This window comes from Dasypus novemcinctus, chromosome 6 (genome assembly GCF_030445035.2).
Source record: "Dasypus novemcinctus isolate mDasNov1 chromosome 6, mDasNov1.1.hap2, whole genome shotgun sequence".
NCBI classification, from domain to species: Eukaryota; Metazoa; Chordata; class Mammalia; order Cingulata; family Dasypodidae; genus Dasypus; species Dasypus novemcinctus.
This window is the reverse complement of record NC_080678.1, coordinates 98863002-98885359: the sequence shown is the minus strand read 5'-3', so window position 1 is coordinate 98885359 and position 22358 is coordinate 98863002. Positions and strand designations below refer to the sequence as shown.

The 22358-nt window shown below is 44.4% G+C and overlaps 1 pseudogene; it reads right to left on the bottom strand.

The window, feature by feature from the left end:
- Positions 1 to 807: 807 nt before the first annotated feature.
- LOC131278897 (tyrosine-protein phosphatase non-receptor type 20-like) overlaps positions 808 to 22358 on the bottom strand; it is an 87581-nt pseudogene continuing 66030 nt past the window's right edge.

Here is a 22358-nt window from a genome sequence, read left to right as displayed (position 1 = left end):
TTTTCTTCTAACAAAGCAGACTGAGTGCTATGCTAAGTGCTAGGGTGGAGTGGGAAGGGCCTCACACTGGGCAAGTTTCCCCTTGGACTTTCTGTGTAAACATCTCTTTAGCTTTGGCCTCCTCCCGTGTGTGCTCAGGTGATGGAAAGGAGAGACTCTGCCCTCCCATGAAATGCTTCTCAGAGCAGCAGGGCTTGTCTCCGGGGTCTAAGGAAGCAGGAGACAATATGAAGATGGAATCCAACTGGCTTTGAAAGCTAATCCATTCTAATTGGGCTTTTTTGGTAAATTGAGCTATTTGAATGCCAGCTAGAAGTGCAGGCTCTTTTGCTAAACAACATGGACACACATCTGTCTTGAAAGTGCCTGTAAGACACCATGATGTAATCCTGTAGTTTATTGGCCCTACGTTCTCCCAGAATCAGGACTTTATAAGGTCTTGGAAATCCTCGGCTCCCTCTCGCTGCTTTCCAAATAAAATCTTAATGAATATAGTTGGAGCCCTTTATTAGGCTCTGTAATCCCTTCTTACCAAAATAGCCAGGCTAAAGGTGTTCCATGTAATTTTTGTTCCACTGGAAAGAGAAGGAGATTATTTTGACATTGTCCAGTAAGTTCAATGGGTAAATACTGTTCACCCCAAACCAAATTATGCAGCCTTCAGGGAGTTTTGAGAAAGAAAATCAACTGAACAGACCAAGAAAGAACTCTGTATACACAGCAAAGCTCTTTGGCAGTCAGAACCTGTTCTTCATGAGAAGGGGCCAAGCCACTTGGAAATTTCAAGTGAGAGAACAGAAGTCATCCTTACTCCAAGGTCAGAATTTTCTGAAGAACTTCAAGCACAATTTTATAGCAGAAGTGATACTGCTCCTATATGCATATATATGAAAATCAATAGAAAGTTAAGCAATTGAATAGCAATATCCACTCTTGAAAAATACATCTGTAATTGTCACCATAAAGTAATGTTCCTAAAAGTAGCATACTTAACCAAACTTCTTGATGCCCATAAAGTTTATAGAATATGAGCAGGATAAATGATCATAATATAATTCTTGGTCTAGAACTAGTTAACCTAAGGCTTAACTGAGCAGAGGGGAAACTGACTATCTCACTTTCCTGTATCTTCCCAGCTAAATCAAATTAAAATGTCTCTTGCATGAACTTTGACCATCTGTTATTTTTAAGATCTAATCTCATGTCTCCCCAGCAGTCCTAGTTCAAATGAAATACTTGCTCTCATTTGGACACTAAAATTTGGCCAACTTAAAGATTTAGGGGTACAATAGTAATCATAATAGTATGATTCATAATTAATCTGTGACAAACAAAATATATTTTAATGACATGCCAATAGCTTTGCTATTCTAGTGGTTACTGAGTATCCTAAATTGCTATCTAGAAATTTATTTAAAATAACTTAAGGTATGTGACTTAAGTAATATGACATTTTATGGAAAAAAAAAACATGTAATTAGCCACTGGGATGCTTGGGGTTCAGCCTTGGCACCTCCAAGAACTACCTGAGTGATTTTATGGAATGGATGCTCTTTTTGTGACTATGAAGTACTTCATCAGAGATATTAGAACAAAACAAATGTTCACCTCCAAGAGTGAGAATTAAATGAGATCATGTAGGCAAGAGAGCCTTATAAATTGGAATGCCTGCACAGTCTAATCCTCATTCTCACGGTTCTTACTAGAAGGTACAAGGAGAGCGCTTACCTTTGTCTGAACCATGCCAGAATGCTGTTCCCGCATTTGGGCCCCTATGGTCCTGATGTCAAACTGTGGACAGGATGACAGCAATTTTGTGTTATCCACGTGGGGCAAAAACACAAACCTGGAGACTGCCAATGAGTACTGCCAACCTCTTCCCAGTAAAGAGATTTAATGGGAGATTTAACAGGAGAGCCTCATCTTTAGCCAGAAGAAAATGTACTATTAATATTTTTAGCCCAGTCTATCAGATGAGGAAGCCTTGTTTAAATAGGAAAGGGGAGGATGCATTCAAGGCCTGGTGTCCACAAGCAGCAACAAGGCATTTATTTGCCCTTAGTACTCCTTTCTATTCTCTCAAGAGCACAAGGAAAGCAGTCTTGCCATCTGGGAAACGCCTGCAGTGCAGAAGCCTTTCTCTTTCCAGGACAGTGACCCGGTTGTTTCTTACATGAAGTGCCCTAACAGCCTAAACTGGGACCTTGAGCAACCCTGCACCTGCGCCACAGAGCGAGGAGGGTGAGCTGTTGCAGTGTGCCAAGGTCTGCTTCTAGTCCATGGCAAGGTGAGGGCAGAGCCTGCGAGGAAGGGCTCAGAAGCACCATAGCCAACTTGACATCGCACGGCGTCAGAGTCTCTAGACCAGCGCAGCCGCTGCCACGTCATCTGGAGCCTCGCGGGTGCTGCAACCTCAGTGCCAGTCTGGTACAGCAAGATGGTGTGGAGGTGTGATATTTTAAGATTGGTTCATCAATTGTAACACAAAAGCATGCAAAAATCTGAGAAAATGTAAGCATTTTATTTATTTGTGTAAGTTGTGTAAGTTGTGTAAGTTGTCATTTTGGTAATGATTTAAAGTATTAGTGATGCCTTTAAAATTTTATTTCAAAATACTCATACACAGGACATTGAAAAAAAAATGCACAGAGGAGTCCTGTCCATCCATCACCCAGTTTCCCCAGTGATATCATCTTGCATTGCCACAATATAAAAACCAGAAAAGTGACATATTGGTGTAATCCACAGAACACATGCAGGTGTGTGTGCATAGAGTTCTCTGCAGTTTTTTCACATAAGCACAGCCACAATCCTGATGCTGACCCATTCTATTCCTACAGCCCCCTCACCCCCCAACCCCCACCCTGCACTCTCCCTTTAGAACTACGTCCGAGGAAACCACTAAGCTGTACTCCATCTCTATCATTTTGGTATTTCAAAGGTACATGAGGGAAGCAGATGTGGCTCAAGTGATTGAGCTTCCGCCTACCACATGGGAGGTCCTGGGTTTGGATTTCAGTGCCTCCTAAAGAAGATGCATAAGACAGCAAGCTGACATGATGAGCAGGTACAGCGAGCTGACGCAACAAGATGACACAAGAGACACAAGGAGGAAACATAATGAAAGACACAACAAAAGCAGGGAGCAGAGGTGGCTCAAGCAATTAAGTACCTCCTTCCCACACAGCAGGTCCTGGGTTCAGCTTCCAGGGCCTCCTAAGAAAAGGAAGACAGGCATCCAACAGGCAGCAAATGCAAACAATGAGGGGGTGGGGAGAAATAAATAAATCTTTAAAAAAAAAAAGGTATATGAATGCAATTATACAATATCTAACCTTTTGAGATTGGCTTTTCCCCCACTCAGAATGATTGCCTTGGGGTCCAGCCAAGTTGCTGCCTGGAATGACAGTTCATTCCTTATTATTGTTAAATACTGTTCCATAGTAAGTGTTGTTTCCAGTTTGTGGCTATTATGAATAAAGCTTCTATGAATATTTGTGTAGAGGTTTTGTGTGGGCAGGAGTTTCCATTTTCCTGGGATAAATGCCCAAGAGTGCTATTGCTAGGTCATAGGGTAAGCTTAGTTTAGTTTAGTTTAGTTTTTAAGAAACTGCCAAACTATTCTCTAGAGTGGTTATACCATTTTATGTTGCTACCAACAATTTATGAATTATCCAGTTTCTCCAAATCTTTCCCATCATTTGGTGTTGTCACTATTTTTTTATACTAGCTACTCTGATAGGTACATAGTGATATCTCATTGTGGTTTTAATTTGTATTTCCCTAAATGCTATTGAAGTCAAATAGCTTTTCATGTGCTTATTTCTCATCTGTATATCCTCTTTGGTGAAATGTCTGTTCATATCTCTTGCCCGTATTCTAATGGGATTTTTTTTTTACTGTTGAGTTTTGAAGGTCCTTTATATATTCTAGTTGCGAGAGCTTTATTGGGTATGTGGTTTACAAATATTTCTCCCAGTCTGCAGCTTACCTTTCCAACTTCTTCAGAAAGCCTTTCATAGAACAAATATTTTAAATTTGCTTTTCTCTTTAATTTGCTGTCCCCTTAAGAAACAAGGCAAAGTTGTCTGCTCTAATCACTCTTATTCTGCCAGGATAATAAAGCAAGCAAAAGAAATAAAGGGCATATAGCCTGGAGAGAAGAAATAAATCTGCCCCTATTTGCAGATGGCATAGCTATCTCTAGAAAAGCCCAAGAAATCTATAAAAAGAAAAACACACATAAAACAGACTTTTGGAACTAATAGTGATTTTCAGCAAAGTCAAAAGTACAAGATCAACATGCAAAAATCAATCTTGTTTTTACATACTAAAAACAATTGTGGGAAAAAAATGTGAAAACAATGCCACTTACAATTACTCCAAAGAGAATGTAATGCTTAGGTATAAATACAGTAAAACACAAATAGGATCTCTATGCAGGAAATGACAAAATGCAGAAGAAATCAAAGACCTAAATAAATGGAAAGATATACTTTGTTCATGGATTGGAAAATTCTAATTTAACAACAGATTTAACATAATTCCCATAAAATTCAAGCACGTTTTTGTAGATATAGACAAGCTTATTCTAAACTTTATAAATGGAAAAGCACAGGCCCTAGAACAGCTAATAGCTTAAAGCAATTTTGTAAAAGGAGGATAAAGTAGAAGGAATTGCTCTACCCAATTTTAGGCTTATTAGATAACTCAGTAGTCGACAGAGTGGAAATGGTAGAAGGAGAGACACAGAGGTCAATGGAACAGAATGGAGAACCTGAAACAGGAACTGAAATATGAAGGCTCAAAAGAAATTCAATGGAGGAAAAATAGACTATTCTGTGCTGCTGGAGCCATGGGACATCCATAGGCCAAAAAAAAAAAAAAAAAATAATAATAATAATAATAATAATAATCTCGACCCCAACTTCACATCATATTTAAAATTAACTCAAAATGGATCATGGACTTAATATAAAATGTAAAACTACCAAATTTTCAGGTAAAAAAATCTTTAGAACCCAGGCTAGGCAATGAGCTCTTAGACTTGATATCAAAAGTTTAATCTATAAAGGATATTTAATAAACTTAGATTTCATCAAAATTAAAACCTGCTGCATCTGGAAAAGCCTTTTTCTTCCCACTCCCCACCCCCCCAAGATGGCTCCCTTATCTGTTTAGCTCATTCTTTTGCTCGTTGTTTGTGCTCATTACCTGCTCACTTTTTTTGCTTGGTGTTTTTACTCATTGCCTGCTTGCTTTTTCTTTAGGAGGCACCAGGAACTGAACACAGGACCTCCCACGTGGGAGGTGGGTGCTCAACTGCTTGAGCCACCTCTGCTCCCTTATTTTGTTTTTGCTCATCTGCTCACTGATTTTGCTTGCTGTCTGCTCATTGATTTTTGTCTTCTTTAGGAAGCACCAGGAACCAAACCCAGAACCTCCCATATGGGAGGTGGGTACTCAACTGCTCAAACCACATCCATGCCATAAAAAGCCTGTTTTTTCAATTTTATAATTTAACATGGTTAGTTGAAATATGTAAATAAATTTATATTATTAACTTTTTAAAAAAGATTTATTTTCCCCCGCTCACTCCCCTGCCCCTGCCCTGCTGTTTTAGCTGTCTGTGTCCATTTGCTATGTGATCTTCTGTCTCTATTTCTCTTTTTTGTCTTCTTGTCTTTCTCCTCTGGGATTCAGAGGGATTTGAGCCTGGGAACCTGTGATGTGGAAAGAGGCTCCTTGTCATTTGTGCCACCTCAGTTCCTGGTCTCTGCTGCACTGCACTTTGACTCTCCCCTCCATCTCTCTTTGGTTGTGTCACTATCTTGCTGTGTGGCTCTCTTGCGTGAGCACTGGCTCACTACATGGGCACTCACATGGGCAGTTGGCTCACCATGCGGGCATTCACACAGGCACTCAGCTCACCGTCGTGGGCACTGGCTCACTACACGGGCACTCACGTGGGCAGGTGGCTCACCATGCGGGCACTCACACAGGCACTCAGCTCACCGTCGTGGGCACTGGCTCACTACACGGGCACTCACGTGGGCAGGTGGCTCACCATGCGGGCATTCACACAGGCACTCAGCTCACCGTTGTGGGCACTGGCTCACTACACGGGCACTCACATGGGCAGGTGGCTCACCATGCGGGCATTCACACAGGCACTCAGCTCACCGTCGTGGGCACTGGCTCACTACACGGGCACTCACGTGGGCAGTTGGCTCACCATGCAGGCATTCACACAGGCACTCAGCTCACCGTCGGGGGCACTGGCTCACTACACGGGCACTCACGTGGGCAGTTGGCTCACCATGCGGGCATTCACACAGGCACTCAGCTCACCGTCATGGGCACTGGCTCACTACACGGGCACTCACGTGGGCAGTTGGCTCACCATGCGGGCATTCACACAGGCACTCAGCTCACCGTCGTGGGCACTGGCTCACTACACGGGCACTCACATGGGCAGTTGGCTCACCATGCGGGCATTCACACAGGCACTCAGCTCACCGTCGTGGGCACTGGCTCACTGCACAGGCTTTCTCTTTTTCTTTTTCACCAGGAATTCCCAGGGATTGAACCTGGGTCCTCCTACATGGTAGGTGGGGGCCTCATCACTTGAGCCACATCCGCTTGCCTGTATTATTAACTTTTAACCTTGATTTACTGAAGGCAAAACAAGCTTCACTGGACTATTTTGTGCAGAAAAGGCACAACTTTCTGAACACGACTTTAGTGGTAAACCAAACAATGAAAATGAAAGTGACTACAATGAAATGAAGACCAAAAGAATTCATGATGATTTGACCTGAAATTATGATTCCTCCTATATTGAGTGTTATAGCCAAAATTGGTTGTGAAGTGCTAAAAATCACAGTGTGCTTTTTATAAACACATACTGGCTAACAAAACAAAGGAAACACAAAACTTACATGTCACATAAAAAATTTTTTAAAGTTTGAAGCCAAGTCATTTTTAAGAATATTATATTAAAAAGCTAATATTCAATCTTCCAAATGTAAGATTAATGCTCTACAGACTTATAAAGTAGCACTTTGAATCACTAAGACTAAAAAACCATATAATATTACCCAGGCAACAGTGAAAGACTGTACCAAAGATGTGTTCTTGGAAATGTCTAAGTATGTGGAAAAGAAGGAAGTTAAAGTGCCATTCTCTAACTTCTGTGGCATCTGGACATGTTCAGGAGCTGGCTAGTGACACAGAAGTGGTGCTAACTCATAGGAAGAGCAAAAGCAGCGGAGTACTTGCCATTGCGTCTTCATGAACAAAAGACAGCCTGAACATCAGGACACTTCCAGTACATCTGGCCTGTGAACCTGTGATAGGAGGGAATAATTCTTCCTTTTGCAGCTTGATTACTGATAAACAGTAGTCCTAATCTCCATAAAAAATGGGAAGTACTACATTGCCAAAAATTGTCATTTGCAGCTTAAGTTATGTGTAGGATTATGTTCTGATAGTATAGACGCAATGACGAGAAACACTGTGAGGTAGCTGCACAAAGTAAGAGATTTATGTCAGAAGAACTCAATAACTGTTACAAAAGATCTGTCAGGTGCACTAAACAGCATGTTTGGTGATTTGCTAATGTTTTATTTTATTTTATTTTATTATTTTATTTTATTTTATTTTATTTTTTCTTTCTCCCCACCCTCTCGTTGTTTACACTTGCTGTGTCTGTCTGTCTTCCTTGTTTCTTTAGGAGGCACTAGGAACTAAACCTGGGACCTTTGACATGGGAGGGAGGCACTTAATCACTTGAGCCATGTCCATTCCCTGCTTTGTTGTGTCTCTCATTATGTTTTTCCTTCTTGTGTGTCTTGTTGCATCAGCTTACCATGCCTGACCATTGTGCCAGCTCGCTGTCTTGCTCATCTTCTTTAGGAGGCACTGGGAATTGAACTAGGGACCTCCCATGTGATAGGCAGGAGCTCAATTGCTTGAGCCACATCTGCTTCCCACTAACATTTTTAATTATGTAAAGGCAACGTACTACATTTTGGATTTTTTCTCTTCATTGTATAATAATATTGTAACTGATAATTAACAACTGTTATTGCATGCTAAAATAAGAGGGTTATAGTTCTTTCAAGAATGAATTATATAACCATCTTGGTGTTTCTGGACAACAGGATCTAGTTTTCTACAACATTTAAGGATTTTTAAATAGGCTGGATTTGAAAATTTAAGTGGTTACAAATAAATGGTTACATTTTCTCAGATTTTTTACATGCTTCAAGGTTATCATTGATGACCTAACCTTAAAAAGCCCCAGGTCCCAACGTGGCCCACCGGGCATGTGGCTTGCCCATAGCACTCAGTAGCCACACTCTGTTCACAGGGTGACCCCTGCGATCCTACTGGGGCGTCAGGGCAACAGCAAACTGCTGTCAGCGCTTCTAGACAGCAGTTTCCACCTACTCATCTTGCTGCAGGTAACAAACGTTCACAGGTGGGTGCTGTCCCAGCCCCCATGTGAGAAGCTCTGGAAACAGCAAGGAGCGCCGGGAAGGGCTTTCACGCTGGTGCCTCGCAGCTCAGGGCCAGGGGAAGCAGCGAAGGAACAGGCGGCTTCCCACTCTGCACCACTGCGCTTCATCTCGTCTGCGAAGCATCCTCAAGGCAAGAGGCGCCAGTACGCCATGTATCACTGAGAAAGAAAGCTTCTGCCAAGCTGTGCAAGCTACTGATTATAAAACACATCCTGATTTTAAAGAAGGTGCAAGGTAAAAAAAAAGTGCAACTTTAGAATCAATGAAATTTAATATTTAGAGTTTTACAGTTTCTGCAAGGAATATAAAATAAGGAAAATCATAAACTATTTAAGAAATGAGGATGGAGAATGCATATCTCAAGAAATATTACAGTAATGCATTTTTTGCTAAAAGGATAAAACAATAGTTATGAGGTTAAAGTAACATAATTGCACATTACTTAAATTTTCAGCATTGTTGAGGACATCTCTCACTTTGGCCACCTAGTTTATATTCCTTTTTCTTAATGATACCCTGAGTTTACTTTGGAAAACCATTCTGCTCTCATTCCCAACCATATGGCCTAGGGTAACCCTGACCGGCCTAAATGGACCAGCACATCCCACAGTGACTAGTTCAGGAAAATTGCTCCAACACAAGCAGCAAGAGTGAAATGCTAGGAGGTGCCTGCTCAAGCTGCTGTGAAGGAAAAGCTTCTGTCTCCCAAGGAGGTTCCTGGAATGCCCTACATAAGCCTGCGGTGTTGGCATCAGGACGTGAGTGCGGGCACTGCAGGAGCCATTGTGATGCTACAAGGGAAGAGCCTGCTGTTGGAACACAACTGTGTAAGGCCTGGGAATCAGAGCAGAGATTTAACACTTGTCCAGACATCAGGTCCCTGCAGGATTTGCCCACTAAGGCAAAAGCCACTGTGCTGCTTTTTATGACTTAGGTATGGATTTCCACGTTCCTTGCAGTCACGGTAACAGCTACTTTCCCCTAACTCCTGCTAAGTAAACAGATGTCTTCCCCTCCTCACTTCTACGGCACAGGAAAAGAGTTGAGTACTGCCCAGCTAGGGCTCCAGCTGCAGCACACACAGTGCATGCTGATACCAGGGGAGACGAGGGAGGCAGAGGGGACGGAGAGAAGGGACGGGAACGATGTTGCCTGATGACTTACTGAATGTGAGGCACTCCTCCAATAACTCTGGGAAGTACTGGTTATCATTCCACATTCACAGACCAGGAACCTGAGGCTAAATAGCACAGTCAACTGAGTGACAACCAGAAGTGGCCGGGTGGGCTTTCAAATCAGCTCCATGGCCTCTGCTCTCTTTCCCCAGGCCACTGGGGCCTGGGCAATGTCAGAGACCACTTCCAGATGAGGACACATGCCTTTCCACTACGTCAGATGAGGTTTGAGGTCAGTTCCCATTTAGCTCACCCCGGAAGTGGTTCAGAAAGCTCAGGGGGAAATAATTGTTCACATGAAAGCAGCAGCAGTGACAGGCTGTTTTCTCTGCCTTCCTCCGGCTGGAAAACCACCTAGATCATAGATTTCTGTTGCCCATTCTGATGCTGGATCACAGTTTGGGGAATACCTGAAGGCAAGGTAAAAATCCTCTGCCCAGCACTGCCTAGCCCAGCATGGGCACAGTGTGGGAGAGAGGAAGGTGGTGGAAGGAGGAGGAGGCCCCATGCCGCAGCAGACAATCTCTTCCCATGCACACCGTGGACTCGCAGTCACGCGCTCCCTGAAGCAGTCCTCGGCTAATTGTTCGATGAGCAGCATGACGGCAGGGGCTGGCCCAGGTCTCGTCCCCTCCGCAGACCTCAGAGGGCTCAGCAGGTGGGCTGGATGGAGCAATGAACTGCTCCAGAGTTCCCTGCCTGTCACCACACGACTGTGAGCTCTCCAGGGTTCTTGATTGTGGCTTTTATAAAAATACCTGCACCCCCAGGTACATAATAGATGCTCAGTATTTGAGGAATGAATGAATGGAAGCAGTGTCTAGAGAGAATAATTCCCGTTGGGTTGTTTTTGGTTTTTGAGGTATCTGAGCAGGGGATTGCACCCAATGCCCAGGACCTCATGGCTGGGAAGCCGGGACTCAAACACTGAGCCACGATGGTTCCCCTGAGCTGACTTTTTGTTTTGCTTGTTGTTTGTTTGTTTTTAGGAGGCACCGAGAATAGAACTGGGGACTTCCCATGTGGGAAGCTGGCGCTCAACTGCTTGAACCACATCGGCTCCCCTCATATTGCTTTTAAGGTTAAAATTCTTAATTTCTTCATCACTTTAACAACTGCAGTTAAACGGCCTCAGGCCCAGAAGGACACAGGAAAAGGACGACATGTCCTCTTCAGTCCACGTGTTTCCACAAAGAGCAGCACCCTGGCCCCTCCTGCCCAGCCCTCTGAGGAGAAATGGAGCACTTCCTGCCCGCCCCCTTGGCACCCTCCACCTGGAGCCAGCTGGCGCCCCTCACGTGGGTGCCCAGGTCGGTCTGGGCCTGGGGTGGGAGCAGGCTGCCTGAGGGAGGGCCAGGGAGCCTCCTTGGTCCCCGTCCAAAGCGCCACTGCCCGAGCAGTTCAGTCAGTCCTAGCTGCTTCCACGTTGGAGGGGAAGTGAAGATTGTTAGTGACTGCCTCCCCCAGGCCCAGCAACGTTGCTAGCCCTATTTTACACACGGAAAGCTGGGTTTGAGGGAATGAGCAATTTGCACAGTCACCAGAATCTGAAGTTTGTGGCATAACCGGAGGTCCAACCCAGGGCCCTCTCCTTAACTCCAGAGTCCACATTTTTCCCAGCGTGCTAACATGACTGTATTTCTGCTCATTAAACACAGGCATCTTTCAGCAACACTCTCCAACAAGATTTTGAAAAATGTGCATGTGGGGTAATGGGCAGGAAAGGGGAAATGAACTCCCACTTACTGTGCTCCAGACTCTCCCATGAGTCATTTACTTGCCATTTAATTCTCACAACCCCGCCCCCGGGAATCTGAGGTTAGTAGCGATTAGGTAACTTGCAACGAGATTGAGAACCAGGTAGCCAAAGCTCACGTGCACGGCTTTAAGCAGGGGCGGCGAAGGCCTGCTGCCAGGCTTCCACAGGAGACGCAAAGGCTCGCGTCCCGCGGCCCGGGCGTCGGCTGGGATCGGGCACTTACGCAGGAGTTCTCCACGGCCCAGAACACCACGTCCGCGCACAGCAGCACCCCCGTGCGGCCGATGCTGGCGCTGCAGTGCGCGATGATGGGTCCCCTCTGGTGGCTTTTCCGGACATAGGGAACGAACTTGATAAAGTCATCTGCCGAGGCAGGAGTGTCATGGTCTGGCCAGTTGACGAACTGCATCTGTTTTACAAGGTGACTAGTGTCCATCTGCTGGGGGTGGGGAGGAATCGATCAATCGCTTCTATCTAAGATCTCATTTCAACTTATAACAATAAAAATGGCTATATAACATTATCATGGCTTTCAAATGAATACTGAAACTTCATTTTGATGTTTATATGAATTCTGGAAGTTGCCAGGAATAGAGGGATTTCCTCAATTTACCAAAGAGAACGTAATAAAATAACAATATTGGCAGGTGCCACAAATTGAGCACTTGGCTGCGTGCTGGGTGCTGGCCCGGCACCCACGCGCACGGGCCCACTTCATCCTCCTGCGGCCCTGATGAGGCTCACACTGTTTCATCCTCTTTGGCTTCTGAAGAAACCAAGTAGCAGAGGACTTGAGAGACAGGGGCTACCAGGTTTGGAGCTGGGACTGCGGCGCGGGCAGCCTGAATCCTCCACTGCCTTCTTCTGCAACATGAGGACACAGAAAATCCAAGATTCCAAAGTATTTAGGGTAGAAGATGAGACAGAAGGGCGATGCCCCTGAGCTTCAAAATTATCCTCCTGAGCGTAGGTGCAGCAGGCAGGGGCTGCCAACCCCCTGGTGGGGGCGCCCCTCTCTGCAGTGAGGACAGAAGGCCCCAATGACCTTAACCGAAGACTACAACCCCCAAGTCTGACGCCGAGCCCTCCTGATGGGCAGTGACATGACCCCTCCAGGGCCTCTGGCATGACGGGGCACTTGGAGGACGCCCATGAAACCTCCCTGGGTAGTATGGGGCCACCACTGCCCTCGCGGGGGACCCTCATGGGGAGGCTCAGGGTGGGCTTCTCACCCCCCCCCACTTCTCCCTAACAGACCAATTTTTTTGAAGTTCCTTTAAAAAGCTGCTGATGTTGAGAGATCCCTTTCTAATTCGAAGTATCTACTGGAATCCTTGACTGACTTTTTAATAAAGTTTTCTACCTGGAATCATAAGTCTAGAAAACCCTCCCAACTCACTTTGGTTACTGATGTTTTCAATATCATTAATCACTTGATAAAGACACAAACGTCTTCAGATCCATAAAAAGCACCAAATAGAGAACCAGAGTTTGAGCCATTGGCACCGACACTGCAGGGTGGAATCAGCCCCTGGACACCCTCGCAGGCACCAGGCAGGGGCAAGCTGCCCGCAGCGCATGTCAGGGCTGGCTGACCCTGCTATTCGGACCTGGCGGGTCAGGAAGGAGGGCCCGCGGGTTTCCTGGCACCCAGCAGGAAGCCTCAAACTCCCCCACGACAGAGGCGGTGGCGTGGCTGAAGGCCACCGCTCCTGCCACCTCGTCAGGGCCCTGCGAGGTCTGCCCTATGGGAACCACACTCGACCTGGCCCACTGTGTCCCCCATACTCCCGCCCCCCTGTCTCCTCCAGCGTGCTGCCTCACCTTCCCAGCAGGGGCCATGGGTGGGAAGTGCCTCCCTACTCCACGGGGCCCGGTGCTCTTCTGTCCCCAGCACGGCACGGGCCCTGGGGAACAGCGGGCTCTCGGCGGGCAGGAGGGGAGACCCCTGAGGCCTGGCGACGGCCCTGGCTCCATCCTCACACTCCTCGGCCATCTCTTCCCTCTCCCACCCCCTGCCCGGGCACCTCAACTAGCGAGTGCGAGGAGCCACAGACTCCTGCCTTTGCACTCAGGCCCCATCCCGCTTAACATCCCAGACACCCTCACCGCCTCACCTCTGTGCCCTCCGCGCCCTCGCCCCTCCTCGCCCCTCCTGGCATGGGGCAGCCTCCCTGCAGAGTGCCCTCCCCCTCTCCCAGCCTCAGGTGCCACAGCGAGCACCCCTTGGCCTGCTCAGGTGCCAGGGCAAGGGAGGGCTGCACCCCTCGGCCCGCTCCGGTTGCCAGGCCATTCTTCCTTCTAGCTGTCCAGAAGCCCCCACACGTTTGCACATCCCACCTCTGACCCTTGTCTTCTCACTGCTCCACCAGTGGCTAAATGTCCTGGTCATGCACACCCAGTGAGCCCGACGCCACCCAGGGCAAGCCCGGCGCCCCGCAGGCCCCAGGCTCTCGGGTCTTGCAAGACTCGATTCTTCTCTGGCAGGGCGACCACTGCCTTGCTTCTCGTCCCCACAAGGGTGGTCTGGGTCCCTGATTTCCCTCCCAGTGCCACCTGTTCTGGGTGACCATTTCACTCTCCCCTTAAAGGCCTCCATGTCTCCAGCTATCTTCATGATGAAGTCCATCTCCTCAGCTGTATCCACGATGGACAATGTCCTGCCTGGGCCTGCTGGATTCCTCTAGCCTCTTCTCACCCCTCCTTACTCTCTTCAGTGAATGTTTACATTCCAGCAACTACTTCCACTCCTCCGTACACACCCCATGTTGTTTTATATTTAGGTTATGGCTTTCCACTGCTTAACTTTCCATTCAGGTAGTTCCCAATCCAGATGTCACTGCCTCCAGCAAACCTTCCCCCAAACTCTAAATAAAGCTTTGAAACTCTCTTCTAAGTCCCCGAGACTTAAATATTGCCACTGACCACAGCAACCAGAAGGCTGGGTGAGTGGACCCATCTTCCCACGCTCAGCGTGGGCTGTGAGTGCCTGGCACAGACTGGCACTCAGTAGGAGCTTAGTACGTGCCTGTCCCACCTAGAAGTAGGCAAAGTACATCCCAGCATCACACAGTTTCTAATATTCACCCCCTGGCCCCAACTCCCTTTCTCAGTTTTTTCTTCCCTGCAGTCAGAATTTGGTTAAACAGAAGAAGCAGTGGTGCTGGCTTTGTTTTTGGTACCAGGGAGAAGTAAAACTGAGTCACCTAATTAAAAAGCATCCCAAGTCTATATCCCAGCCCACTCCTTACTTCTAGTCCGGCTGTACCTTCTTATGCAGTGAAATATATCTAACACTGATTTTTAAAGACTTACAGACTTCTTCACAACTTTGAACATTCAAATGATGAAACATTGAAGTGTCTGGTAGTTCTCCAGGGAGACGTAGAAGTGTTTCAATTCCAAAGGCTTATTCAGAGAAACTGGCCAGTAAAGGTGGCATTTGACCACTCCATTTTCCATCTCTCTGGTTATCATGGCAATAACATTGGAATTATTTTCCCAAACCGTTTGCCAAAAATCCTCTATGGTGGTGGGCAGTGGTCCTTGGGTAGCGATATAAAAATACTCTTCTCCTGAATTGACAATTCTAATGTAACTAGCACTGATGTAGTCCTTGCTTTCTCCAAGAGGAGCACATGTTGAGTCATCTATTAAACAGAAACACCTGGCAGAGGAAGGAAAGCCGGAGATGCACGAACCCAGGCTTCTGGGGAGCATTTCACCAAGGGAAGCCTGAATGCCACGACGCTAACAAAGAGTAATGTGACTTATGAGTTTGTAAGTTCACCCCCCACACGCTGTTCTGACAGGACCTAAGAAAGAGCTGATAAGGAGAACATTCTGTACTGGTGCTTACAAACCAGGGAAGGGTGCTGTTAGCTTCCCAGGAGCTTTGAAAGATTTATGTCAGAGACGACAGGGGGGATTAGGCAAGGGCGCTATCCCCTGCTCTACAATCCAGCACAGCAGGGGAAGAGCCTCTGAGGGAGGAAGTGAATGGCATTCCCCACAGATCCCAGGAAAGCTTTAGCCCAGAGCAGTGGGGGCCAGGGCTGCAGGGGACTGTGGGAGCTGATGGGAGTCCTGTCTTAGGACCCTCCAGACACCGTTGCTGCCACACGAGGCACCAGCGTGGACGGCCATCCCCACCTTCTCCAGGTGCCGTGGCCTAGTCAAAGCCAAGGCACTGTGGCAAAAAGGATGCTTCCAAGGGAATCTGCTCCAGCCAAAGTGGGGCTCGTCAGACACAGACTGCTACAACAAATACAAGAACAGAGAAGTCATTGCTTGGCCTCCAGTAAACTTCACTTCCCCAGGAGCTCGTTCTTCACTCCTCATAGACTTCTGGGATGCTGGCTGCCCCGCTGCTCCCACCGAGAGAACAAACAGCAAAGCAGTCCCCTCTCACCGTGCCTGTCTTCCCCATGACCTGCCCTTTCCCACATCTCACGGCCAAGTAACCACTGACCTACCAAGTATGCTCATGACAAACCTAACTGAAAGCAGATTTACACAGTTTTTCACAAAGCACTTCTCACGTTCCAACAGAGTAAGCATAAAACTCCCTCTGTAAATGTGAATAAATGGGAAAATTAATGACTAGATATAAGAAAACATCTAGTACTTCAAAAAAGGAGGCCATTCCAAGAAATTATAGCAAGTGTTTTCCTTTCCTTAAAAGGAGAGAGCACTTTAAAAACTACCATCTGTATTTTAAATGAGATTTCAGAGAACATGATTTTATCCTTTAAAAGGATAATATATACTATGTTTATTGACATAAATATGTTACTTTATTTCATTATAAAGGGGGTAACAGCAGAATTATAATGAGATCTTTCATTATATGTGTTGCATGTATATATATTTCATTTTATACATACACCTATATGTATATATGTATGTATGTATGTATGTATGTATACCTGTATGTCTGTCTGTCTTAGTTAGCCAGGGTTGTTATAATAAATACCACAGACTCGTTGGCTTAAACAACAGCAACTTACCATCTCATGGTTTTGGACACAAAAAGGCCAAAGTCAAGGTGTTGGCAGGACCCTGCTTTCTCTGGAGTCAGCAGCGATCCAGTGGTGGCCTGACATCACCCACAACTCAGTCGCTGCCTCCATCACATCTGTTCCTCTGCCTCCCACTCTCTCCTAGCTACTGAGTCCACCTTTCCTCTGCTCATAAGGCCTCCAGGCATACCAGAGGAAGGCTCCCCCTGATTCACTTTGGCCTCTCCTTAATCAATAGGATCTTCACAGACCCTAGTCACAAACCAGCTGAGGCCCACAGGACCAGGGATTAGGACTGAATATGCATTTGTGGGGGCCATGATGCCATCCATAACTACATATATACACAACTATATAACTGTGTATATGTAACCATATAACTATGTATGTAACTATATATATGTAAATATATATATATTTGTGTGTATATGTATATAAGCATATAACAAAAATAACCTGGCACAATATTCACAAAATGTTACAGAACCTATTTCATCATCTAAATTTTTAGAGTGGGTTTGTATTACTTTTAGAGTAAAAAAAGCATTTTGTGATTTTGGAAAAGGAGATTACATGTGAGAAAATTAAGCACTCTAAATCAACAAAAGCTTGCTTTCAGAAGAAAATCACAATTAATTAAAACCCCTAAAGTGGGAAGTGAATAGAAAAACAAATTACTGATTTAGAAAACTGACTAAAGGAATTTCCACAGAATTCAGAGAAAAAAAGACAATAATGGTTAAAATGCTAAAGAATTCAGAGGATATAAAAAAGAATATTAAAAGGAATTTCAAAAGGAACTATACACAGTGGGAAAGAAATAATCCAAGTGGTCATAAAAGAAAACATTCTGGAAACTGGAAGCCAGGGTAACCTACACATCTGACCTAAGCCAGGCACGAGCTACATCCTCCACTTGGAGGATGCTGTCTGAACCTCAACAGTCCTCCCAGGGCTGTTCTTGTCATTCGCACTTTGCATATGAGGAACCTTATTCTAAGTGGCCAAGTCTGCAGACTCCATGCAGCAATTCTTCTAGGCCAGAGCCCAAGACACAGCAAGCTCTGCTCCTCTCAAGGTCGTCTCAAGCTGGCTGAAGGAGAGGTCCTATCAGAGGCGGGCAACATTAATGAAGAGAGCCCTGCATCTAACATCACCTAGTGAAAGGTTAATTTAAGGATAAAGAAAAGAGGAATCTGGTCATTAAGGCAGGGGAACAGTTGGCCCATAAAGAAACCTGCCTCATTTTATCTTCAGACATCTCTCAAGCAACCTTAAATGCTGGAATTCAACAAAGTAATGTCTATGGAGACCTGAAAAGAAAAGATTTGGACCAAAGAACTGAATATTCAGAAAATTTATCATTATGAGTGAAGGCAAGAAAAATACATTTTCAAACATGCAAAAGATTCAGAAAGTATACAGCTCAGTCCTGAAAAAAGTACTCAGAGCAGTACTCCAACTCTGGAAAACTAAGTCAAAGCAAAGTATTCAGATAGGAGAAAGATATGAAATAAAAGGACAGGGAAGCAGATGTGACTCAAGCAGTTGGGAACCTGCCTACCACAAGGGAGCTTCCAGGTTTGGTTCCCAGTGCCTCCTAAAGAAGATGAGCAAGACAGTGAGCTGACATGATGGGCTGGTGCAGCAAGCTGATGCAACAAGATGACTCAACAAGATGATGCAATGAGGAGACACAAGGAGGAAACACAATATGAGACACAACAAGCAGGGAGTGGAGGTGGTTCAAGGAATTGGGAGCCTCCCTCCCACATGGGAGGTCTCAGATTTGGTTCCTGGTACCTCCTAAAAAAAAAAAAAAGAAGAGCATAGAGAGTACACAACAAACAGAAACAGAGAGCAGACAACAGGCACAACAAGGGTGGTAGAAATAAATAAATCTTATTTTAAAAAGTAAGGGCAGTGATAATGAAAGAAGAAATCATTATTGGAATTACAAAAACAGGTGAAATGACAAAAATAATCTTGAAAAAGTTGGGTTACTTGAAAAAGTGTGGACAAAGGAAGTTAACTCATAATGGGTGATGTCTCCTAATGGATACAAATAGAGGCTCAGTTAGGTTTCTTCAGAATATATAGGTACTGCTGTTTGAATAAAACTTAATATAACATTGCTCAAAAGAGAGTGGGGTGGGGAAGCACCTTTACCTTTCTATCTAAAGTAGGGAAAAATCAAAGGAAATAATTAGAAAGCATAATAAAAGAAAAACATAAAAAGATGAGAGAAATAAGGACACACATTTAACTGATCATAATCCATGATGACTAAATTAAAAAACAATGAAACAGAGGGACCTAAAAGACATCAACATACAGACACACAAATAAAACCAATAAAGAAACTTATAGCCTGGTCTTTGAAAGCACAAAAAGTTTAGGAATACAAATTTAAAATAAATGAAAAGGCGAACATCTAATTAGGCTAATCAAAGAAAATAAATAAAGCACATTAGGAATACAGAAGAAAACAAATGATTAGAAGAAAATTCTATATTTAAAATTAGGATAATAAATCCAAAAATCACAAAATGAAAAGCTTTATAGAAAAATATCAATTACCAAAGTAAATCAATAATAGAGAACCTGAATAGGCCAGTAATGGTAAAAGAAATTGTTATATTTATGGGTCTATTGTTCATAAAAAGAAAAATCAAGGTAAAGAATAAGAAACCTAAGGGGAACTTCAGCCAGACAGAGTAAGAATGATCAGCAAACAGAAAACAAGTGTGTAATAAATTCAAATGGCTGAAGGATGAGATGGCTTCCACAATATCAACACAGCTGAAAGAACACATAAAGAAACTCAAGGGTATGCTTTTCTGGAAATGAAAGAATATAATTTGCAAGCTAAAAACTTTAATAGATGACTGAAAGGAAGAAGGTCATTCATGAAACAAATTAGTTTACTGGATGATCCAGTTTTTTTAAAAAAGAAATGAAATTTAAAAGAGAGAGAATGTGTGCACAACCACAAAGAGGAGGAAATAAAGAAGGAATGAGAGTGGGAATGTGGGTAGGTGGTATCGCACTAAGTTCAATTCTCTCACAGAAGCAATGGAGAAAGAGCCAAAGCTGCCTGAAGGCAGTGCTACGCAACTCCCAGGAGGTGAGGGGCAGAGACGGAAAGAGAGACCTGAGTTCCCAGGCCCTGTGGGACTCCCCCACCCCCAAGATGTGAAGCTGGGGTAAAACCCTGGCTCACAGCAGTGACTGAGAGGAGAGCAGACACCTTCCTCCCTGTCAGCTGTTTAAAGGAAAAGGGAAGGTGAGTGAGGGGCCTTTTCTTCAATGAATTCAGCTAGTAGAGGCTGCTTGGAATCTCTAATCTGGAGACTGAACACAGGAACACAGGAAAGCCCAGACTGAAACACCTCAGGTGGAAAAGTGTGCTGACTAGTGCCATCTTCTGGCTGGTCTGGAAATTGCATGGACAAAAACTGTTCTCTGTTTTATCTGTATCCAACCCTGGGAGAATATCTGCATTCCACTGGTGAGGCCCTGGCTGGACTTGATAACTTAAGCTGGGTAATTTTAAAGACTTAGAATAAGTTGAACCAAATATCAAAGAAGACCTGTGGAAAACTAATAGGCAAGAGAGAGAAATTGGCCATCAGAATAAATTCACCAACATATTCAGGTGCCTAGATATCAGCAAAAAATTACAAACATTACTAGGAAATAGGAACATATGGCCCAGTCAAAGGAACAAACCAAATATTCTGAAGAGATACAGGGAAGAGACTTGGCTCAGTGGTGAGGTCGTCTGCCCATCACATGGGAGGTCTGCAGTTCAAACCCTGGGCCTCCTTGACCCGTGTGGAGCTGGCCCATGTGCAGTGCTGATACGCACAAGGAGTGCCATGCCATCCAGGCGTGTCCCCCGCATAGGGGAGCCCCATGTGCAAGGAGTGTGCCTTGTAAGGAGAGCCTTCCAGCGTGAAAGAAAGTGCAGCCTTCCCAGGAATGGCGCCACACACATGGAGAGCTGACACAACAAGATGCACAACAACAGAAAAGAAACACAGATTCCCATGCCACTGACAATTGAAGAAGTGGACAAAGAAGAACATGCAGCAAAATGGACACAGAGAACAGACAACTGGGGGAAAGGGGGGAAGGGGAAAGAAATAAATAAAAATAAATCTTTAAAAAAAAAGAAATAGATACAGTATTTAAGATGATCAGTGATAATCACACAGCTCAGCCTGAGTCACATCAAAGAATTTAAAGGAAACATCTCTCAATCAATAAAGGATATTAAGAAGACACTAGGTGAACATAAAGAACAATTTGAAAGCCTACAAAGGAAAGTAACACCTTATGAGAATGAGAGACACAACAGATGAGATTAAAAATATGTTAGAGGCACATAAGAGCAGAGTTGAAATGCTCAAAGACAGAATTAGTGATTTTGAAGACAGAACATCTGAACTGGAAAAGACAGGAGAACAGAAAGAGAAAAGAATTTTAAAAAGGGAACAGGCTCAGGGAACTGAATGACAATGCAAAACATATAAACATTCATATTATCAGTGTCCCAGAAGGAGAAGGAAATGGAAAAGGGGCAGAAAGAATATTTGAGGAAATAATGACCAAAAACTTCCCCACCCTTATGAAAGACATAAATATCAATATCCAAGAAGGATGATTCACCCCAAACAGAATAAATCTACATAGAGCTACCCTGAGACTCCTACTATTCAGAATGTCAAATATTAGAGATAAAGAGAGGAACCGAAAGCACCAAGAGAAAAGCAAAACATCACATACAAGGGAAACTCGGTAAGATTAAGTGCCAACCTCTCATCAGAAACCAGGAAGGTGAGAAGTGGTATGATATACTTAAGGTCCTGAAAGAGAAAAACTGCCAGCCAAGAATTCTGATAACAACAAAACAGTCCTTCACAAATAAGGGTGAGTTCAAAGTCTTCACAAACAAACAAAAACTGATAGGAGATGTTACCAAAAGACCAGAATTACAAGATACTAAAATGAGTGCTGCAGCCTGAAAGGAGAAAACAAGGGCAAGAGATTTGGAGATGAGTTTAGAAATGAAGATTATTAGGGAGGGTAAACTAAAGGGTAAGAAGATGGGCAATAGAATGATATGACAACAATCGAAAGATAAAACGGATAAGGTAAGTAATGCACATTGGATGTATATGGATTGAACTCCCCAATCAAAAGACATAGACTGAGAGAATGGATAAAACACTATGAGCCCTCTCTATGTTGTCCACAAGAGACCCACCTCAGATGTAAGGACATGTATTAGTCAGCCAAAGGAGTGCTGATGCAAAATACCAGAAGCCTGTTGGCTTTCATAAAGGGTATTTATTTGGGGTAGGAGCTTACAGATACCAGGCCATAAGGAATAAGTTACTTCCCTCACCAAAGTCTATTTGGAGCAAGATGGCTGCCAACTTCTGTGAGGGTTCAGGCGTCCTGGGTTCCTATATTCCTGGAGCTTGCTTTTCTCTGGGTTCAAGGTTCCTTTCTTTCTGGTGCTAGCTTCTCTTTCCTCTGCATGCTGACCTCCCTGGACTCCAGGTTAAGTGTTCAGCATCAAACCCCAACATCAAAAAACCCTCGACTCTGTTCTTTGCCATGCCTTTTATCTGTGAGTCCCCACCCACCAAGGGATGGGCACTCAATGCCCTAATCATGCCCAGGTACAGATTAGATTACAAGCATAATCTAATATTTCTTTTTGGAACTCATCAATAATATTAAACTGCAACAAGACACAACCAGGTTAAAAGTGAAACATTGGAAAAAGGTATTCTATGCAAATAATAACCAAAAAAGAGCTGGAGTAGCAAACTAATACCAGACAAAATAGATTTCAAATGAAAAA